Raw genomic sequence first — 10,028 nt, forward strand, 5'->3', positions numbered from 1 at the left:
TCACCAGGTTGAAAATACTAAAGGATGCCTACGTGCTCCAGCGCATCGATGGCAACCCAGCACAATCCCAGCTGTTAAAAATAGCCCTTCCCAGGAGCACGGCTGCCAGGCAGCCACCCACAGGCACCCTTGGCCCCACGGGAACGGTGCTCTCCACTCCCATCCATCAGCATCACCGCGCCAGGTCCACAGCACAGCGGAAGGTCAGCATGGAAATGATGTATCTTACATGCAGGGGGGGAAATGAAACGAATCAGCCAGAAATCAGGAAGCAAAGACGAGGGGAAAAAAGAGATTCAGTGATACCTCTGCTGCTAGGACAGAAAGAAACCAAGAGGAAGAAAATGCATCGGGCGAGGAAGCCACAAGCCAAGCAGCCTGCTTTTAGGGCAGCGTTTAACAAGAGGAGGGGATTCGTGGTGCTCCGAGGTGTGGAGGGGAGGCAAGCATCAGCCTCGCCGGCAGCTCGCGTGGAGGAAACTTTTGCATCACTGCAGCAAGGCTGGAGCTGGCTTTTCTGCTGGGGCGCCTGGCGCACAGGCAGCGACAGGGCTGGATTTCTGCAGGTGTGTTTCCCACGGAGATAAAGACCTTGTTTTTCAACAAGCGGCAGCATCGTACATAAATTACAACGGCAAACATGGGGAAACAAAGAGGTTTTCAAGAGACAGCGTAATCCTCGGAGGGGCGGCGCGGGGAAAGCCGGCGGGTGGCTGCGGGAAGAGGATGCAGGAGGGGGTGTGGGGCTCATTTCCTTCTCTCCCGCACCCCCCACTGCAAAGCAATAAACCTTTGGGCGGGGGGGAATTAACCCACCTAAACGATAACTATTTGAGGGGCTCTGGAGGGAGATGGGATTGGATGTTGGGCTGCCTGCTCTGCTCAGCCCTGCAGCAGGATCCAGCAAGGAGCCCTGGGAAGGGCATGGGTGGATGCTGGATGCATCCTGGAGCCAGGTCTTTGCTCCGGGAGCTTCCACAGGAAGGGCTGGGGTTGTACCACACTAGCTCACAGGACTCTCAGGTCATGCTCACCTCTCTTAGATGTCTTTTTCCCCCCTCTCCTCTCTTCTTAAATAAAACAAATAAATAAAACCTGACACTAATTCTAACGGGTTTAATAAATGTTTAATGTCCTGTTAAAGGTCACCCGCCGCAGATCTCTACTGCCAGCACATGGGTCCCTTGGTTTGAATCGTGCTCTCTCACCACAGTTCCAATGCCCAGCACGGTCCTCTCCCTGGCCAGGTGTCTCCCAAGGAAGCCATCAGGCCCAAAACCTGCAGCAAACCCCCTCTATCCCCACCCCCAGCTTTTGAGGTAAGCCCCCAGCCAAGCTTCACCTGGGAGCACAGAGGTGGTTTGCATTTTTGAGGGTAAACCCACCGAGTTCTGACACAGGGTGAAATGCTGTAATACCACTTTGGGGGTTTCTAGGCATTTGTCCCCAGGAAGAAGAGATGAAATTGCAGCCTGGCCATGCCCCTAAAGGGTGCAGAGCAATTTATTTTCAGTGATCCTCCTCTAATGAAGCTAATTTATAACCTTGTCAGAAGGTGCATGCAGACTCGGGGCACCGGCGCAGCTCCCTTCCCCCCGCCTGCCTTTCCCAGGATGAAAACCTCCAACCCAAACCCCAACCAGGATGTTTATTTAAGGCCCAAAACCCCAAAGGCACTTTAAACAAGCAGAGTTCCTCACATATTTTGCCGACTGAGCACGATCCTTCCTGCTGTCGATTGCAAAAGGGCTTCCTGTGCCCGGGGAGGTGCAGGGCTGGGGGGGTGTCCCTGCTGCCACCAGGCCAGGGCTGTCCCACCACTCCAATGGGAGCAAAGATGATGCTGTGGGATCCTGGGATCTCATGGCATCTCAGGAAATCCCTGTGGGACACAGCATCTCCACACACCAGCCTCTCCATGGCTCAGCAATGTGGTGACCCAGTTTTTAGGGGACTTGCCAATGACCCTACCACCACCCCAAGAGCCCTACCATGCACTGATGGAAGTGGTCCTCATCAGCTGAAGAGCTCAACAGCTCATCCCCCACGATAAGGGAGGAAACCATGAGAACAAAACCCTTTCTCCATCCAAACCAACCACTTCTGGTTCTGCTAGGGTGTGCAAGACCCACAGCAGACACTGGCAAGAAGGAACAGGGGAGAGGTGACATGGCAGGCAGCTCCCACCCCCCTGCCAGGCAGCTCCCCACTGCTCTGCCAGGCAGCTCTCCAGCCCACTGCCAGGCAGCTCCCACCACTCTGCCAGGCAGCTCCCACCTCTCCGCCAGGCAGCTCCCACCTCTCCGCCAGGCAGCTCCCACCCCCCTGCCAGCACTGAGCAGCAGCACCTCAGCAGATGGTGGATTGTAACATCATTATCTTTACCTAATGGGATTGCTTTATTGTAGCCCTCCAACAACCAAGTGAGAGCATCCAAAGGTAGCATCTAAAGCCCGTCTCCTGGGCTGTGACAACCCAGGTGCCCACAGAATTTCCCTCTCTTTTACATCCCTATACAAAGTCATTATTTCAGAGGTCATCTTAACACAGCCAGTACTTTTTTTGCCTCCCATACTAGACCAGGTGTGAGCTGTCTGCAAGAAAACCAACATCCAGTTCCATGCTTTAAATCCTTCAGAGTGCCAAGGAGTGGAGCTGCAGTGGCCACACCATGGGCACACAGGGATCAATCCCCAGTCTCCCTGACCCAGGACGTTGGCTGTGCCAATGACAGAGCTCCTCTGGGCGAGGACTATCATTCACTGTTGGCACAGCAAAAGGGGTCCCAGCCTCCTAAATGCTAATGCAATCCAAATAATACAGATAATTCCCACATATTTAATCATTACCAGAGCTCTGGGTAGAAATGATAATGAGGCCCCTACTAATTAGGGAGACATAATCCTGCCTTTCCTACAGGTTTTTCCATCCCCTGCAATGAAGCGAGCGAAAAACCGACCCGAGGAGGAGGAGGAGGAGTGGGACTTTGATGGGAACCTCAAATAGGTCCCAAAGCCCACCAGCAGTGGGCACAGCCCCCTTGTACTGGTGCTGGGGGCGATATGCCAAAATACCCATGCCACAGGGCTCGGTGCCAGTCCAACCCCAAATGCAAACCTGCCTTCAGGGTCCCTTCTGGGAAGGTCTGAGCGGCAGCATCCATCCAGGGAAAACCCCACCCTTGCCACACACATCCCTCTGGCGTCTCCCCCCTACAGTGGGGTACAGACCAATCGTCCAGCAGCTCATCCCAAGACTCATCCCAAACCTTCCAGCATCCCAGAGCTGTCCCTGGCAGCGGGTGGGCAGAGGAGGGCAGTGCCTGCCTTACCAGTGGAGCTCCCAGGTGCTGTCATGGATGTGACATGCCACACGTGCTCCCCTGTGCCAAGCACTTATGAAGTGGCCAGGCCTAATTTGAGGCACGAGGCTTGACGCTCATTAGCACCGAGGCCGGGTTTGCCTCTTTGATCTCTGTGTGTTTGTGAAGGGGGCACTGCCCACCTCCAGGGAGCTACCTCCATTCCCAGAGCAATGGCCAGAGCCGTCTCCACCAGCCTGAGCCAACCCCTTTGGAGCTGCCGGGCTGGAGCTCCAGCAGCAGATGAGCAACCCAGCAGCCAGTGTCCCGAGGCAAGGTCACCCCACGCAGGCACTGAGGTTTCCCAGCCAGGAGACACAGCCACACAGACACAGCTAGAGGTGAAGGCAAGACATGAACTTTGCCAGGACCTGGGCCATGCTCATCCCCACATGCTACCCTTCAAAAATGGGTGAAGCACCTTCTTGCACAGCAGCTGGGCAAAACCACAGAGGTCTTCTTCACCCACTGCCATGGTTTCATTCTCCCAGTGTTACCTTGCTCCAGAGGACTCCCTCTTCACTCACCACTTTTCCCCAAGCCAGGCTGACTGCCTCTGCATTCTTCTAACCAGCAGTTACCAGAAGGAAAGCTTTGAGGTTTGGGGATTTTCAAGGTATTTCAGCAAGGGAGAAAGAATCCAAGGACTCCTCGATGGCCTCATCACTTGCACAACCCGTGGCTGGGATGCCTCAGCCATGAACAGGACTTGGCTCCATCCTCTCTACCAAACACCTTCTGCTCATGTGAAAGGGTTTTTCAGCCTCACTTCAAACTCCCCCATAAAGCTGCTGGTTGTCAGGCCCTGGGCATCATGCATTTCTCTTGGAAGCCTGCAAACCCCTCCAACTTCCATCTACCCGTCACAGGTGGAAGTTTCTCCTCCAGGAACATCCCAGCTAAACAGGACACACAACCCCTGACAGTGACCAGCACCCACACACATCACCAAAAGGTAAAAGAAATGCTCTGAAAAGATGAAATGGCTACAAACTATCTCACCCACCAGTTTTCCCCCTGGCCATCCCAGCAGCATCTATGCCCCAAAGCACCTTCAGAGCTCCTAGCTTTCACTCTGCTTGTGGGGCTCCAGGAGAGGATCTGCAGCAGGTCCATGGTGCCCACCATGAGCCTTTGCACCCCCCCACAACCACATGGATGGCTCAGGGGCACAGCCAGACCCTGGCACATCCCACAGGGGACATCACCTATGAGCAGAAGCCATACAGGTTTGTCCCCTCATATCTCCCAGGAGAGAGGTCCCAGGCACACAGGTGGGTGCTGGACCACCCCTGGGTCCACACTGACCTCCCCACTGGCTTCTGCTCCTTTTGATGTTGCAGATTTAAAGAAAATGAAGACAGGCACCTCACCCTCCAGGTGAGAGGAGCTCTGAGGGAGGAAGCCCTGGTAAAGGACGATGACATCTGTGTGGACACGCAGCAGCAGAGCAATGCTCATCACTGGTCCCCTGCTCTTCCTGCTGAGGTTAATTCTCTTTCTCAACCAGCCTGACAAGGCAACACGAAGCCAGAAACTCCAACAGAAGCTGTTTGCGTGCAGGAATGTAAATCCCACCTCAGCACAGCCTGCTCCCAAGGAGGGGATTCGTGTTCCAAGGGCTTTTCCTCACGGCACATTCCCTACGGGAAAGCCTTGCTGCTGCTGCTGCTGCCGTACTCAAGTCCCTCAGCAATCTCCACCAAAGCGTTTCCAAGGTGGCAGCTGGCAGCAGCTCCTGAACCAGGATGAGACACAGGGACATTCCCACAAGACTGATGCCCCAGATGCTCTGGGGATTCCTCCAGCAGCTCATCCCAGTCCACTGCCACACCACCACGGGGCCACCACGCAACAGGGCCAAGTGCCTGCCTGGACTCACATTTTTCTCCTGGGCTGGAAAGCAAACTCAGCCAACAGGGCTGCACTAAGAGATGAAGCACTGAACTGGCAAGCAAAAAATCCCAACCCCCCCATCCATAAAGTCCACCTGGATGCTGGCCACCACACAGCCCTGAGCCTCCCACAGCTTCTGACCAGGCTGAGGCTCCTGACCTTTCTTTTTTTTCCCCAAAGACAATGACAAGAAATGTAAATAGAATAAGTCCTGTGAAGGGACAGGCTCTAACAGTGCAGAGCAAGGTCCTGAGAAGCCTTGCTCCAGTTTGCAAAGACCTGCCACCTCCCCAGCAGACCTCTGGCCAGGGCTGCTCACTGCTCCCAGCCCCATGCTTGGGCCAGCATCCTGGAGGACACCAAAGGCCCTTTCAAATAAATTAATCAATAAAGACATTTCTTTAGCTCCCAGATGGAAGTCTTCATCCTCAGAAAGGACTCTAGTAGGCCCTTCCCTCTCCTCCTCCCTGACCTCAAGGTGAAGGCATCTGGTGGTGGAAAACCCACTCCGTAAGTCTTCAGCATCTGCCTCTGCTCCTCCCAAGTCTCAGAGGCTTGTCATTGCCAACAAGGTGCAACACAAGCAGACTTGGCTGGAGTGCCAGGAGAAGAACATGGACAGCAACACAACCCCCTGGCCTCTCATCCCCTTCCCCAAAACATCATGCACCACCTACCCTCAAGCCCAGCCATCTGGGGAGCAGCCATCCCCACCCATACCTTTTCTTCCACGCTCAACCGTCACCACGTCCATCCGCCACAGGCATCTGCAAACAGCTGCTGGTGGCACCAGGAACAACCACGGCACTTGGCCAGTGGGCAGGGCAGGGTGCTGCTGCCCAAGCTGGCAACAGCCAGGACCAGGCCCTGCACCCACCCCAGAGGTTAGCCCTGCAGCAGACAACCAGCTGGGAATGAGCCTGGCTGGCAATCAGAGGGCCTCCACATTCCTCCAGCCTGGCTGCAGGGGTGCAGCCGCCAAAATTCCCAAAGGAAGTACAGGGCATGGATAATTGCCAAAAAAAATCTGAGCTATTTCCTGCGGGAGCAGCAGATGGGAAACCCCCATTAGCTCCAACTGCAAGAGGTCATCTCTGTGGGGCTGGAATCTTGGGGGTTTGGGTGGGTTTTTTTGCACCCTTCCTTTGAGCAGAGCATCACTCGAGTCACATGTGATGCACATCATGTGGGACAGACAGACTTGTGCCCTCCCTGCTCGCCCCAAAACCTACTGTCCTCATCACCTCCTGCTCCACCAAGGTCCCACCAGATGCCTGCCAGCACTGTGCTGGGCTGCCAGCAAGGGCACCGTGTCTCTTGCCCTGGCTGGTAGGGCAGGTTCCTTCCCTCCTCTCCAGGCTTCTCATTAGCAATCTTGAACGAGCAGCAGTGACCCAGGGCCAGCACCAGTGGCTCCTCCACCAAGATGTGAAAGCCCTCCTAGGAGGGACAGTAGAGACAGGTGATGGTGGCCACCAGCATGTGTCCCCTTCATCACCTCCTGGCTCCTGAAAGCACCCTGTACAGGCAGCTTTCCAACCCCTTCCCCTGCACCCAGTGGTGACACATCCTGGGCAGGCTCACCCCAAAACCATGGCCCTGAGAGGCAATGCCAGCTCAGACAGCAGTGCATGGGAAAGCCAGTGGCACAGCCCCGAACTGGGGCGCCCATCCCCTGGCAGTCACCAGCACCCCAGGCAACAGAAGCGGAGTGGGGGACTCACGGGTGACCAGAGAGCCCAGCTGCTCTGCCACGGCTCAGAGGTGACTCTGACGTGCGACCGGCTGGTACGGCCCCGGTGGTGGGCACCAGGGCTCACTGCTCCCTGCTCCAGCAGCAGAGCCCACGGGCTGTGGCCTTCAGCACCCAGCCCCTCGCCCCCCAGCAGGGTTGGGTCCAATGCTAATGGCTGCTGCCACTCCTCATTTCAGAGCAAGCACTGAGGTAGTTTCCACAGGAACAGGGAATTCCATGGGCTTGGACAGGCAACAGCCAGCAGTGGGTCTGGCCATGCTGGCAGGAGCAAAGACCCAGGGTCCTCTGGAATTAAAGGCACTCAGGTCCATGGGATTATCCCCTGGCTGCAACACTTCCAGCAGCTCCAGCAGGAGTGGCTCAGGGAGCTGAGCCCCTGAAGTGGGGGCTCCTGTCGTACGTGGGTCCGAGCTGATGGCCCCAGACAGTTTCAACGTCCAGAGCTTGCATGCCAATGGGTAATGGATGCAGCAAGAGATCGAGTGACCAACCCCAAAGTGCCCATGGCACTCAGCCCCATGGCTGTGCAGCGCTGCTTGGTGGCACCAACTCTTCCCAGCGTACTCACACCCAGCCGTGCCTTAGCACCCAGGATCACCTGCGTGGCACCGTCGGGTCCGGGGCTCGCTCCGGCGCAAGGCACATTAATAGGATCGCTCCAACCTACAGCTTATCCCAGACAAACCCACCGCCAGCCCCGTGCACTGGAAGGACAGGGGCACTGCCTGCCCCAGCAGCAACTTTCTCCCCATCACGCTTGTCCCCGCACAGTGAGAATCCTCCACTTGTCCTCAGCAGCACTGAGGAGCCGCGGAGGATGTCCATCCCTCCACCCGCGGTGCCGAGGCTGGGTGAGCAGCCCAGCCGGAGCCCCGAGCGCTTCGTCAGCTCAACGCTGCCTTTCTATTTCCAGCCGCGCTGCCGCCTTTCCCCGCGCCGGCGGAGAGGGAGCCGAGCCCCGGCAAAGCTCCGCTCCCAGCTTCCCCTCCAGCCCCGCACCACCAGAGGCGGCCGGGACAGGTGGCAGCCCTGGAGCTGCCGTAGGAACACCGTTGCGGTGGTGGGCACCAAGGGCCAGCCCGACATACCCTGCCCGACTGCCCCAGCACTATCGCCCCCATCCCAGCCTACTGCCCCAGCAGCCCCCTGCCTTACTTCTATCTTCCCAAACACCCCTGCAGCACTATCATCTCCCACCCCTAACACCTTGCTGCCTCCTGGCATCACTCCACACACCCGATGGACCCCTCCAGCCCCAAGCCCCACCAGCACCACTAGCATTCCTCCCCCCACCCCAGCTCCAATGAGCCCAATATTCCGCCCCCCCAGTCTCCCCAAGCTCTCTAGCTTCCCAACATCCTTGCCAGCTCTAACACTCCCCAGCATCCCCCCAGTTCTATTGCCCCCCCAACAACCCCCAACCTCAATACCCCTTGCACCTTCACAGCCCCATCATCCTCCAGCAGCCCTCATGTCCCCTCAGCATCCCCCCAGCCCTCTCTTCCCCCAGCATCCCTCAAGCCCTAATACTTCCTTGCAACCCCCAGCCCTAATGAGTCCAACAGCCCCCAAGCCTCGATGCCACACTGCACCTCTGCAGCCCTACTCCCCCGCCCAGCACCTATCCTCCCCCAGTACCTCTATTACCCCCTCACACTCTCCCAGTCCTAATGAGCCCAGCATCCCCCCCACTCCCCAACCCTTACTACTCCCCAACATCCTCTCAAGCCTTGATGGCTCCCAGAGTCTCCCCCCAGCCCCGCTGTCCCCTAACATCCCCCAGGCCTTGATGCCATCCTGCATCCCCATATCCCTATCACTCTCCGGCAGCCCTAATGCCCCCACTGCAGCCCCTACTCCTATCACCCCCCTGCACCCCCGCAGCTCTAACACCCCCAGCATCTCCACAGCATCCCCCCAGCCCTACCGCCCCCCAGATGCCCTAACGCCCCCCTGCATCTCCCAGCCCTATCACCCCCCGGCACCCTCCTAGCCCTATTGCCCCCAGCACACCCCCCGCAAGCTCTAACAGCGCCCCCAAACCCATCCAGCCCAGCATCCCCCCACCCTCGCCTGTCCCCCGGCGCTCCCCCAAGCCTAGGACCAGAGGACGTGTATGGGGAGGGGGAGACCATAAGGAAATATGAAGGGGGGTGGGGGGGGTGGGGGGGGCAAAACTTTTCCTTACCGCGGGCGGCTGGGGCGCGGCGCTCCTGCCTCCCCCGGCGAGGCTGCGCGGGAGCGGCGGGGGCGGGCGGGCGGGGGCCGGGATGGAGCCGCCTCCCGCCGCCTCCCGCCGCTTCCCTCCTCCCCGGGCGGAGCCGGTACGACCCGGTGGGGGCTTAAAGGAAAGATGAAGGGAAGGAGGAAGGGAAGAGGGGGGGGCTGTGCGTGATTTGTGGGTTGGTTGGGGGTTTTTTTCCTTTTTTTTTTTCTCCCCAGCCCACCCCAAGGTGGGGAGCAGCTCTTTGTTCTGTAATCCCAGTAAAAGTGCCAGCCATTCGCCCCGCCGCTAATCCCAGCCCCGCTCAACGGCACCATCCATTGGCTGCCATTTACATACGGGATTAACCAGCCCGATAACCGGACGGGGAGGGGGGAGGTTTAGTAGCGGGGGGACAAACTGTGTTAAACGCTTTTACACCGCGCCGAGGCTGTGCCGAGCCGTGCCGAGCCGAAAAGGCTCGGCACGGCTCGGCACAGTCCCGGCGCGGTCGCCCAGTTGGCTACTGGGGGGACTTGTCGCCACCTGTTGGTGTTGGCATGGCTTGGCTCGGCATGGCATAGCTCGGCGTGGTTCGACTCGGTATGGCACGGCACGGCTCATCCGTGCATGGCTTGAGATGGCACAGCTAGGCTCACCACAGCATGGCCCGGCTCAGCCTGGCACAGCCCATTTGGAGTCCCTCATTCCCCAGCGCCAAGCACTGCAGTCCCATCCGCCCCGTGGGCACTGCCAGCATCCCTGTGCCTGCAGGCACGGCAGCCTTCTGCGGCTGGGATGAGAGGGAACGC

The 10,028-nt window shown here is 58.1% G+C and overlaps 1 protein-coding gene across 1 annotated transcript in view; it reads right to left on the reverse strand.

Annotated features, from left to right (window-relative positions):
- The window catches only part of GTF2IRD1 (GTF2I repeat domain containing 1), a 71,944-nt gene extending 62,667 nt beyond the window's left edge, over window positions 1-9,277 (reverse strand). The window contains exon 1 of the mRNA XM_054166371.1: window positions 9,202-9,277. The gene's annotated coding sequence lies outside the window, so the exon portion shown is untranslated. The remainder of the gene's footprint in view (window positions 1-9,201) is intronic.
- Window positions 9,278-10,028: the final 751 nt, after the last annotated feature.

This window comes from Dryobates pubescens, chromosome 13, assembly GCF_014839835.1.
Source record: "Dryobates pubescens isolate bDryPub1 chromosome 13, bDryPub1.pri, whole genome shotgun sequence".
NCBI lineage: Eukaryota > Metazoa > Chordata > Aves > Piciformes > Picidae > Dryobates > Dryobates pubescens.